Genomic DNA, 12,922 nt, shown 5'->3' with positions numbered 1-12,922 from the left:
CTAGAGAGACATTGCAGTTAAATTCCATCACAAAGAAAAGTGTTAAAATCCGAAACACACAACCTGTAAGTGTGGTTGAATCAGATTCCAAAGTAATTTTCAGAAGGCAACCAAACACATGATTGAAGAGGACTAATTTGTAAGGTTATGGGGAAAAAGCTAGCGTTAGGATTAAATTGGACAACTCTATCAAAAAGCCAGCACAGAGCCCATGGGTTAGTCTTGATCTTCCTAGAAACAGCAATCATTGTCGGATTGCCACTCCACTCAAACATTCTTCAAACTTGGTGCTGCTCCGCATTTCTTCCAGGGCCTTCCAAGATTGGCTTTTCCAGAATTGCAGAGTGCAGCATCCCTCAGGGAGCTGTGTTGCAGCCGAGTAGAGTCAGGGAAAAGACAGGACATGCCCCCTTTTTAAAGCACTAGTTGCCATATGGTAAGTTTAAAGGTCCAGTTTGAATATGAGCGAATGGGTGAGTGGATGAACGGCTAAATGGGCATGGTGATAGGGCGGGTGATGTAAATGGTTAGGGGGGTAAGTGGGTAGGGGATAGGTGCTGAGGTGGTAGGTGGCCGTGGTAGCAGGTGAGTGAGGTGGTAGGTGGGTGAGGTGGCAGGGGGGTGAGGTTGTAGGAGGATAGGTGTGTGAGATGGCAAGTCAGTGAGGAGGTAATCAGATCTGGATGTAGTTGAGTGATTGGAGAGGGTAGTCGGGCATTTAGAGGGGTCACATTGGGTGGAGATGATGGTGTCGGTCGCATTGGTAGCTAGGTCAGGTGGTTAGGGGGTTGTTGGGTCCAGTCGGGTCATATTGGAGGGCGGGGGGGGAGGTAGTCGGGTTGGATTTGGGGGGTAGTCGGGTCAGGTCTGGTCAGTGGGTAGTCAGGTGGTCAAGGGGATGGTCTGTTCTGATCAAAGGGTTACTTGATACTTAAGGTGGTAGGGTTAGGGGGGCAGTTGGGAGGTCAGTGTGAGTGCTTGAGGGGTGAGTTCAGTAGTTACCCATGAGTTCAACTAAGTTTTGATCTGTCTAACATTTCCTGGGTAACTACCCAGGCAAGTACCGTGGAATTATCCAAAGTCTCCAACTCTAGCTCCGAGTCAGAAACATTTGCAGTGGGTCTTGGGGAATATGGGAATTGCCCATCAGAAGTCAAAACTTCCTAGACTATTGCCACATAGGTCAGCGAGTCAAGACTTCCACAAGGTCCCATTGTGCATCTTCAGTTGTACATCCAGTCTCTAATCGTCCAGAGACCTTGGGCCATTGATTCTATCACAACCTAAACCTTTGGTAACTTTGTTCTTTTGAGAGTTGAAATTTAAGATTTACTTTTAAAAAGTTAGCCATGAGACATGGACTATAGATTCAAACATAACACATATATGGTGTGTAATGAGTACTAACTTGACCCATGCTTACAGAGAAAGCTGTATCCACATGTTTACTAAGGCAGGACAGAGTAGTCCCCAAAAGATCAGGAAGATACAGAAGGAGAGATTTTTGTGTTACCATGTTGTATAAAAGAAGCCAACCAGGCAATGTTTATTTATTTCCTTTACATACATGAATGTGTATCACTGTCAATTCATTGAATGCGACTTATATTAGTCATGCCAATATTTTGTGCAATTATTGTCTCACTTCAGCAAATAATGTTGAAGAGTCATACGGACTCCTAACGTTAACTGTATTCCTCTCCGCAGATGCTGTCAGACCTGCTGAGTTTTTCCAGATATTTTTGTTTTTGTTTTGGATTTCCAGCATCCGCAGTTTTTTGCTTTTATAAGATAGACTCAGTGATTGTTATCCATGAAGTGTGATGTTACAGACACAGTGAATAAGTGGAGGGTCTTATTGTCCATCAGGATAACCACAGTTATCTCATAACCAGGTGTCTTAGCAAAATAAAATGAAATTCATTACATACATTCCGAAAAAGAATCATATTAGACTCGAAAAGTTAACTCTGTTCCTCTCTCCACAGATGCTGCCAGACCTGCAGAGTTTTTGCAGCACTTTGTTTTTATTTCATATCTTCAGCATCCACAATATTTTGCTTTTATTTCATTACATATACACAGTGCTCCGCATGCCCAATACCTATAATTAACACAATATAGTATGATTTCATATTTTACTGCTTTAAGGAGGATTTTTGGAAAACACGTAAGCAAGAATAATGTTGCAAGATGAAAACGAAAGACCTTTTTCGATCTATTTGACTTTGCCATTTACACCTGTCCTCTACCACATTGACAAAGCGTTGACATAAAATTACTGAAATTGCTTTTCAATGTTTTTCTTTCTTTATTTCTTTAACACAAAATATGTACATTTCTTTTTTCAAACGTACACCAGATCTGAAAAGCAAAGTATAAAACCTGCATGAACCTTGCTAGGTCCAACAGGAATGTCCCTTGTGAGACATATGTCTAACACCCAGGGTTTGAAAAGGTACATGTGGGATGATGGTCTTTGGAAATCGCCCAGCAAATTTTAGCTTTCTAGTGACATACGATTTCATATAGTTGTACAAAAAAAAATAGTTCAAGAGATAGGATAAATCCTTAATGGATAGAGATGATGGGTCTGTGCAATCTAATTTTCTTGAGGAGTGCAAGTTAACATAAGTGTCTCTGAGGGGAGGTGGAAATATATTAAAGAATGGACCAATAAAGTGAAACAAGTTAACATTTGCAATTATATGGTACCAAAAAGGAAATATTGAGAGGTGAACAACAGCTTGGTGAAAGTGATAGATTTTAAAGGAGGAGAGTGAGGCAGAGAGGTTTAGGGAGGGTCTCACCTTTTAATTGCAGGACCACTAAAATGAATCCTGGTTGAGTAATGTGTCTAGTTTGTTAAACTTATGAAATAAACCAAAAGGTCAGCGTGGTCGGAAGGAACTGCTGGATATGCAGAGAATGAGTGGATGCCTTTTATACTGGCAAATAATACAAGCTAGGAACCCATGGATGAGGCACACTTTGCCCCTCAAGCAGAAACGAAAGCGTGTGAAATTGCATCCCTGGTCTGGAAATGTTAACTGTCTTTCTCTCCACAGATGCTGTCAGACCTGCTGAGCTTTTCCAGCAATTTTTGTTTTCGTTTCAAATTTCCAACATCCGCAGTATTTTGCTTTTATTTTATAAAATTGCATCCCATTTGCTGAAAATAAGCACATCTGACTAACCAATGAAGTTATTGCGCTTTTGTATATTTAAAACCAGTTTCATGTTTTTCTGGAGGCTGGCACTGACCACGAGACTGTGCACAATCCCACATCAACGGTAGCTGGTAAATGCATGTGACATTAATGGCACACATTAGGAGACAAATTGCTACCCCGCGGCGTGTCACATCGCATTTTCTGTCGGAACTGATGCCTTCACTCAGCATCGAACGTTTAAAACGCGCCTATATGAAGCAAGGCACATAAATGGCAATTACACTTCAAGGTTACAATGCACACACAACGATAGCACTTAGGTTTATATTTGGGTACTTTTAATTTGGATTAAAGGAACGTGTCAATATTAAAGTAGTTTAAATTTACCCGGTTTGTTGGTGTTGATTTTGAATTTAGGATTAGAATTGCAAATCCCAGGAAAATCCTCTCAATATTTCCTTTTTGGTACCATATAATTGCAAATGTTAACTTGTTTCACTTTATTGGTCCATTCTTTAATATATTTCCACCTCCCCTCAGAGACACTTATGTTAACTTACACTCCTCAGGAAAATTAGATTGCACAGACCCATCTAAAAAAATCCGGAATTAACAAAAGGACGACAAACAATTAGAGATCAGTAACAAAACAATGAAAGTGATCTCAAATACAAAAATAATCAGATACTTCCTAACACAAATGATTTTAGTGGGAAAAGGACATTATTCTCCCCATGGTCAACATATAACTTTGACATCATTTTGGATAAATCAGCGCTGATCCCATTTGTTACAGTCATTCATAAAGCAATTTCAACACTTGTTTTCCAACTCAATTCGCTGTATTTGCTGACTATTGAGACATAATGGCAGCTGTATACTGTCTGATTCCAACACCCACAATACTTTAATGCAATTAAAGAGGCGTTGGCTGTTTTCAACATCCCCTGAACATCCTGACTATACTTACTTTCTGCTCCAGTACATTATTTTTTTAAATTTTACTTTCAGCCATGTGCAATTTTTAAAGTGCAAGGAATAGTGTTCAGTGACACATTTTTGGCTTTGAATATACGGGTTATATTTAGCTATTTGTATATTTTCTGAGGTTCCATTGGATCAGTGTTTTGACATTTGGTAAGCTGCCAACCTTGGCTCAGTGGTAACATTCTTGTCTCTAAGTTAAAAGGTCGTAGGTCCAAGTTCCACTCCAGAGATTTGACCACATAATCATAATAAAGAAATGAGAAGTTAAACAACAATGTAAAATATATAAAATAAAATATTAAAACGATTAATATCTGCCTTCAGCATAGTGAAAAGACCAATTCAGGACAGCTTGCAATCTGTCAGCCATCTTGGTGTGCCAGATGTCCAAATCCAATCCTGCACACCAAGTTTACTCATGACAAACAGTTTAATCACCTGAGGAGCTTTAGCAAGGAGAAATACTAACCGTGAGATTTACTAGCCTTCCTTGCTGGTGAGCAACATGTCAGTGTAAGCCAAAGCCTTCTGCCTCTGCATCTGTTGTCCTTTTTTGTCATAAATCCACCTCAGTTTTATTTTACATAATAAAAATTATACTTGGTACTTCAATTTAATACTACCATAAATCCCAAAATAATAATCTTTAACAACATTTGATCTTTCCACAACATTAACTTGAAAACTTATGAAAACCTTGCATTCAATAATCAGCAGAATAAAGTCTCAACGACAAAATCCTGTAGTGCAGTGTCTTTATTTTGGCTAACACTATTCCATGTCTATCAGTCCTGGCTAGTTTAAAAATGACTCTGTATAATTACTTCCAATTTTATGTACCATGACCATAATTTCCATATTAATCTATAGGAACTATGAGGTTGCAGAGCAGCCTGAGGGGGGAAGGTGATCAGCCAGCAGTCATGCTCCACATTGGTATGAGCGACAGAGGCTGAGAAAAGGATGTTGTCTTGCAGTCAGAATTTAGGGACCTAGATAGGAAATAAGTGAGCAGGATCTCAAAAGCAGTAATCTCCAGATTACTTCTAGTATCACGCTCAAGTTAGTACAGAAATAGGAGGATAAAGTAGATGATTGCATGGTTGGAAAGATTGTGCAGGAGGGAGGGCTTTAGATTTGTGGGATAATGGGACTAGCTCTGAAGGAGATGGTATAGTATAAGGGTCTGGCACTTAAAGGCTTAATGTGGGACTGAGTACAGTGCCGCCCAAACAGTGATGTAAGAGAACATATAACTCACACCTAGGGGTCAGTGTAGTATTGGGCAGAGTCATGTGTAGAAATAAGGACGGAGACAGCTCATATCTTGGACCTTTACTCTACCTATGTACATAATTTCTAGCAGTTAATAAATACTTACTGTTGAACTTCCTAAGACTCTGAATACCTTACTAAGACCTATCAAACTACACCCAACACCTTACACTGGTGGCAGCAAATGGAACAACTCAAAACCTCACAGAAAGTGCAGAAGAAAATTAAAATCATAGAAAAGTGAAGGTAAAAAATCAAAAAGCCATTCTGACCTGAAGAAAAAGTCAAAGGGAGTAGAAGAGAATCACCAGAGAAAATCTCCAAAGAAAGGCTTAGAAGCTCTCACTACAGCAGAAGATTCCACTGAATCTTGTTTAAGTCCAGCAGCAATGCCCAGGGTTTGCAGAGTCAGCATATCTAGCAGTGAAGAGCTAAAAAATTAAAATTCCTGGACAGCACAAATCCTGAAAAAAATTAAATACTACAGTGGTCAGAAATTGCCATTTAAATCGCAGCCCGAGAAACCCGATTCCAGAGTCCGTGCCTGAACACGTGGCGGCTAAGCTCACTCCGAACCCTAAAGAGAAAAAAACTAATTAAAAATTAATCAAGGCCTATTAGGCAGCTTAAAAAGCCCAGCAAAAGCTGGGATTCAACGCTTCCAAGACCCAAGAGCATTGCGCTAAAGCGGGTAAGATTCTAACCAGTCAATCCAGGCAGCCATTATTGAAAAAATTTAAATGCTGATAATGTGAATGCCATTACGGCGGGAGCTTGCCAAAACCAGTAAGCATGGGAAAACCCTTCATGAACAAGCATACTGCGGCACCATCTCGGATTTTCAGAAACCTCTTATTACTGAACCTGCAATTTAATTTTTTTTTACCATGGATCAGCGAAATACATCCTTCCAGATCAATTTGGACGTATCCAAGGCCCAGAGAAATCATAAAATTGGGGATTTTGGAGAAAGAAATTCCTTAGATACATGCTTGCTTCAGGTCTGGATAAAAAGACAGAAGCTGAACAAGTTAATACTGCTTTATTTGGTAAGCCCGATAGCCAATGATATAATAGCTAGACAAGGAATCAGCTAATCATCTTCAAAATTTGATGAAGATTTAAAATCACTGAATGCTTATTTTAACCTCAGAAGTATCAAAATCCTTTAAAGGACTAAATTTAATAAACATGTCCAGCATCTGGGAGAACCTATCGGCTCTTTCATTAATGAGCTATACTGAATGGCTGAAGGCTGTGATTGCAGTGACCTGAAATCTGATATAATCAGGGATAGAATAGTTGTAGGAGTAGCAAACAACACACTCTCAGACATACTTCAAGCGAAGGAAGATTTAATCCTTGAGAAAACCATCCAGATTGTCAGGCAATCTAAAATCCATTTGCAGCACAGATCCATACGATGAGGAGAGATCAAACTGTGGTACAAAGTAAACTCCACTGTCCAGCTATGAAACAGCACAGAAACAGGGACACTCCAGGCCAAGGGAAGCAATACCCTAACCAACCAGTTGAACAACCATGCCTGCAATGTGGAGTAATGTCCAGCAATTTTAGCCCAATGCTTTCAGTATAACCAAATAGGACATTTCAAGAAGCTGTGCAAAGCCAAAATATCAAAACACACAGAAGATCCAAAGAGGATCCATGAGATTTAGACTGTATACCAAAAGAAAGCACAACTCTGCTTCTTGGATGAGGTCAAAGATCCTGGATTTTCATTCTAGAATGCAGACATCTCGTTTAATGGGCATCTCACAAACTTGAAATTGAACACAGGATCCAGTGTTACAATCCAACAGACAAAGAACCGTGGCTGAGAAACGTCTGACTATGGACAAGAGACACACCCCTTTATGGGTCCGGAGGAATCCGACTTCCGGTCATAGGCATGATTCTAGAACCATTAATGTTCAGCTGCAAACAAATCTTCGGGCTGATGTACGTCATCCATAACCAATCTTTTTCTCTCTTGAGTAGAGACATCAGTGTAGCCCTGAACATCCCCAAAATGGCAGAAGATGACAGGAAAACCGCTGTCGTAAATTATACAGAACTGCAAGTTACCAAGAGCTCCAACAAGGAAGATTCTCTCGACTGGGACTTCAGCTGTGAATTTGTCTTCTCTCTTTGCAGGTTTGTCCTTTATCGTTACAGGTGCCAGAAGCCCCTCATTGGTCAGACCAGCCAATGGTTACCACAACACCTCGAGTAGATGACATTCAAGAGAAGAACCAGCAATGAGAAGAGCCTCAACCTCTGGCTCCGATGCCAGTTGGAAAGAGCAAGCTCCAGCCAGCATGACAATGCCACAAATGATGCCGGAACCGAGTAGTAGCCATCCATTGACAACAGCACATCACACAGCCAAACGCAAAGGTGAGCTTACTACCAAGTCAAACCCTTACAACAAGAATGTGCAGTGAGACCTGGGTATCCTCGTACACCAGTTGCTGACAGTAAGCATGCAAGTGCAGCAGGCGTTAAAGAAGGCAAATGGTATGTTGGCTTTCATAGCCAGAGGATTCGAGTACAGGAGCAGGGATGTCTTGCTGCAATTATACAGGGCCTTGGTGAGACCACACCTGGAATATTGTGTGCAGTTTTGGTCTCCTTATTTGAGGAAGGATGTTCTTGCCATAGAGGGAGTGCAGCGAAGGTTTACCAGACTGATTCCTGGGATGACGGGACTGACATATGAGGAGCGATTGAGTCGGTTAGGATTATATTCGCTGGAGTTCAGAAGAATGAGGGGGGATCTCATAGAAACCTATAAAATTCTAACAGGACTAGAAAGGTTAGATGCAGGAAAGATGTTCCCGATGGTGGGGGAGTCCAGAACCAGGGGTCATAGTCTAAGGATATGGGGTAGACCATTTAGGACTGAGATGAGGAGAAATTTCTTCACCCAGAGAGAGTGGTAAGCCTGTGGAATTCGCTACCGCACAAAGTAGTTGAGGCCAAAACATTGTATGTTTTCAAGAAGGAGTTAGAAATAGCTTTTGGAATGAAAGGGATCAAAGGATATGGGGAGAAAGCGGGAGCAGGCTATTGAGTTGGATGATCAGCCATGATCATGATGAATGGCGGAGCAGGCTCAAAGGGCCGAATGGCCTACTCCTGCTCCTATTTTCTATGTTTCTATGTAACAGGAAGAGACAAATTCCATCCCAGTATGCATAATGGTGACCCACACAAAGGAAGAAGAGAAAAAAAATGAATCCAGAGTTTGTCTGCCCCGTAAAGAGTGAGGTAAACCACTGCCATCTATGACTAAAACTAGGTAATCGACAAAGAGAGCTTCAATGCCAAAGAACCAAAAAAGAAAATGAAGACATTCAGATGCCAGAACAGCCTCTAATTCAGCAAAGTCTACATGCAGCGACAGAGCCTACCACTCCTCCGACAGTAGTGAGAACAAGAAACAGAAGATGCCTGAACCTATAAACTCAGAGACTGAAGGGGTAGATTGGGTGGTAGTAATGATATAAATACATGGGGTAAACTGGGATAACATAAATATGTTGGAGAAAGACTTGGGGGAGGGATAGTAGAAGGGCCTGGATCATAAAGAGTTAACTTGGGACTGATTACAATCCCACCCACACAGTGATGTAAGAGAACACATGACCTGCACCTAGGGGTCAGTGTAGTGTTGGACAGAGCTGTGTGTAGAAGCAAGCATGGAGACAGCCCCTAGTCTGGACCTTTACTGTACCTATGTATATAGTTTCTAGTAGCTGAACTACCTAAGACTATGAATACCTTAATAAGAGCTACCAAACCATGCCCAACACATTACAACAGATGGGACCTATATAAACTGAACGGGTAACACCTAAATAGAGCCAGGACTGAGTTCCTTTAGGGTGATTTGCTAGTGCTACTGGGGAGAATTTAAACTAACTTGGCAGGGTGTAGGAACTAGGAAATAATATCAGAGAGGAATAACAAGGTGCACAGAATACTGGGAGAGATAGGTAGCACTAGAATTGGGAATAGTAAATTATTATGTGAGGTCAGATTAAGAGAGAAAGTAATAAAGTCTAAATCAAGGTTACCATGCATGTATGTGAATGAACATAGAGTGTGGTAAATAAGATTGGTGAATTACAGACTCAGATTGCCATGTGGCAATACAATGCTGTGGCTATAACAAAGACCTGGCTCAAAGAAGGGCAGGACTGGGCATTAAATATTCCTGGATACATGGTGCTTAGGAAAGATAGGAAAGGGAAAAAAAGGGGAGGGGTGGTGGTGTTGATTAGGGAGGGCATTGCAGTGCTGGAGAAAGAGGATGTCCCAGAGGGGTCAAGGACAGAATCTATTTGGCTAGAGCTAAGGAACAAAAAAAGGTGCAATTACATTGCTTCGTGTAGTCTGCAGGCCACCAACTGGTGGGAAGGATGTAGAGGAACAAATTAGCAAGGAAATTACAGAGAGGTGCAAGAATAGAAGCATAGTTATAATGGGGGACTTCAATTATCTGAATATAGACTGGGAGAGGGCAGACAGAGACCAAAGTTCTGAGAGTGTGCTCACGAAAATTTTCTACAGCAGTACATTTCCAATTCAATGAGGGAGGAGACACTGCTAGACCTAGTTCTTCGAAATGAGGTGGGGCAAGTGCAATAGGTGTCAGTAGGAGAACATTTAGATGACAGTGATCATTGTATCATAAGGTTTTAGTTGGCTATGAAAAGGACAAAGAACAACCCAGAGTAAGAATAATTAATTGGGGGAAAGCCAGCTTTTATAGGGTAAGAATGGATCTGGGATGAATAAATTGGAATCAAAGGTTGGCAGGAAAAATGGTAGCTGAACAATGAGCTACATTCAAGGAACAGATTGTCAGGCACAGCCAAGGTATATTCCTACAAAGGGGAAAGGTAAGACAAACAAATCCAGAGCTCCCTTGATAATGAAAGAGATAGGGATCAAGATGAAGAAGAAAAATTTTGCTTATGACAGATACTAGATGGATGATACCCAATGGAGAACCAGGCTGAATATAGAAGGCTCAGAGGCAAGGTGAAAAAGCAAATAAGAGTAGCAAAGAGGGAGTATGTAAAGAGACTGGAAACTAACATAAAAAGGAATCTCAAAGTCTTCTATAGGCATTTAAATACTAAAACAGTGCTAAAAGGAGTGGGGCCAATTAGGAACCAAAAATGGAGTTTACAAATGGAGGCAGGGGTATTAAATGAATATTTTGTATCTTTCTTTACCAAGGAAGAAGATGCTACCCAGGCCACAGTGAAAGAGGGGGTAATTATTACACTAGGGGAAGGATGTTAAGCCTCGCCGGTGGGCATGCGTCCAATCCGAATGGACGTGAAATAGCACGAGATGACATCGGGAGAGCATCCCAACGTCATCCCACATGCAAACAATCTTCAGGTAGGTGGGCGCGCATGGGTGTCGAAGCTCCGCCTGCCAACAATTAAAAGGTCACTTAAGGCCATTAAAAACCAATTGTACTTGATTTTAAGTTGCCTGCGTGACTTCACGCTCATCACATGGGCAGGAAGACAGCCCACTTTTAACGAAACCTCATCAAAGGGCGGGACACAAAAGGTCAGCAGCACTGCCATTGTGAGTAGTGAGGAGTTTAGGAGATAGTTTGCTCTGGTTGCTTATTTGAACTTGACAGCTTCATCTCTGTTCTGAGCTTCATTCTTAGCATTTCCAGGCTGCATTTCAGGACTCATTGGTGTCTCCAAGGCCCCCAAAGAATTTTGTGTGGACCCTTCCAGGTATCAGATAGCCTTCTGTTAACCTGGTAATGGGGGTTGTGCTGTCCGCTGGTGGCACCTCATCTGAGGTGGAAGAGGGGAGGCAGAGGGAGAGGAGACCAGGTGTCCCTATGCAGCTTCCAGGGGAGCGATCTGTGGGAGGAGAGGCACAGGCAGAAGGAGCGCCGGGCCAGCAGGTAGTCTAAGGCGTAAGGCACCACTATCCTGCTGCAAGTGTTTACAGGCAATGATGCAGCTACCTCAACATGTCCGATGTGCAATGCTGAAGGAGACTCCACCTTTCCAGGGAGTCTGTGATTTGTCAGATGATTGCGCCTGAGATCATCTCCAACTGTGTGAGTGGACACCCCATGCCAGTGGCTCTGAAGGTCACAGTGGATCACTGGCTCTTTCCAGGGGTCAGTGGGGGATCCTTGTTGAGCGTCCCAATCAGCTGTACGCAGTTGCGTCAAGCTGGTGACTGATGCTCTGTTCAAGCAGGTAATGACATTTCTTCATTTCCGAACCACCAAGGCCAGCCAGGCTGAGCGAGGGTTTGCAACGATTGCTGGGTTCCCCTCCATCCAGAGTGCAAACGACTGCGCACACATGGCCACCATGTCAGTGGGTCAGCAGGGTGCTTTTGTCAACAGGAAGGGCTTCCACTCAATGAACCTCCAGATAGTTTGTGACAATAAGACACAGATTTTCAAGTCTGTTCAAGGTACCCTGGCAGCTTCCAAGACGCTTACATCCTCAGACACTCACAGGTGCCAAGGCTATTCAGTGCTCTGGCTCGACTGAACGGATGGCTGCTGGGTGACAAGGGCTATCCATTGAAAAGGTGACTTATGATGCCTCTCTGTCGCCCAAGAACAGAAGCACAGCAGTGTTATGATAGGAGTCATGCCTCCACAAGGGCAGTGATAGAGTGGACCATAAGTCTTCTGAAGATACGCTTCCAATGCCTGGACCATTCGGGGGAGCGCTACAATACCCCCTCAGAGCAGGTGACACTGATAGTTGCTGCATGCTGCGCTCCCCACAAGCTAGCCCTGGCAAGGGGGAGAGCCACTGGAGGAAGAGGATCTTGACGCAGTTCCACAGGCTACATAGGATGAATCCAGTAGTGGGTCAGAAGAGGAGCATGGTGAGGAGAACGCTGAGGGGATGGAGGCAGATCTCTGGATCCTTCAGGGAGGCAGGAGTGCCTTGATCTAATGCTCCTTCAGCTAGGCTGCCAAAGATCTGCTTCCACCTCATGCCAAGGGTGCCGCCTCTATCCCGGATGTCTGAAATGGCCCTTTCATTTGAACCCAAAGTCGACTAAGTGCTTGTGCAATAAAGGTTAGAGCCACCCATGTCCAGCATTAGATATGGCGTACCCTGCACCTACAAAACAAGTGAAGCATACTCAGGCCATTAAGACAAAAGCAAAATTTATATCATTTTGACACACATCAAATGAACAGAACTATATATGGTGTTAATAGTCACACCAGTAAACATATTAACAAAATATGGCAGAACAGAATATCCCCCGTGAACAGTCCCTCTTATGCTCACGGTGCCTTAAACTTACGCTTGCCAGTGCTGCATCTTGTTCACCCTCCCACCCCTCGCTGGCAGCAGCACTGGAGACAGCCTGCTGACTCTGCTGCCCTGTTGGTCTTGATGACCTTGGCGGTCACCCTCTGGCCAATGGAGCCTTTGCTGGCCCTGCCTGGGAGG

Source organism: Carcharodon carcharias, chromosome 11 (genome assembly GCF_017639515.1).
Source record: "Carcharodon carcharias isolate sCarCar2 chromosome 11, sCarCar2.pri, whole genome shotgun sequence".
Classification (NCBI taxonomy): domain Eukaryota; kingdom Metazoa; phylum Chordata; class Chondrichthyes; order Lamniformes; family Lamnidae; genus Carcharodon; species Carcharodon carcharias.
The sequence above is the reverse complement of the archived record's forward strand: the minus strand, read 5'-3'. Positions refer to the sequence as shown.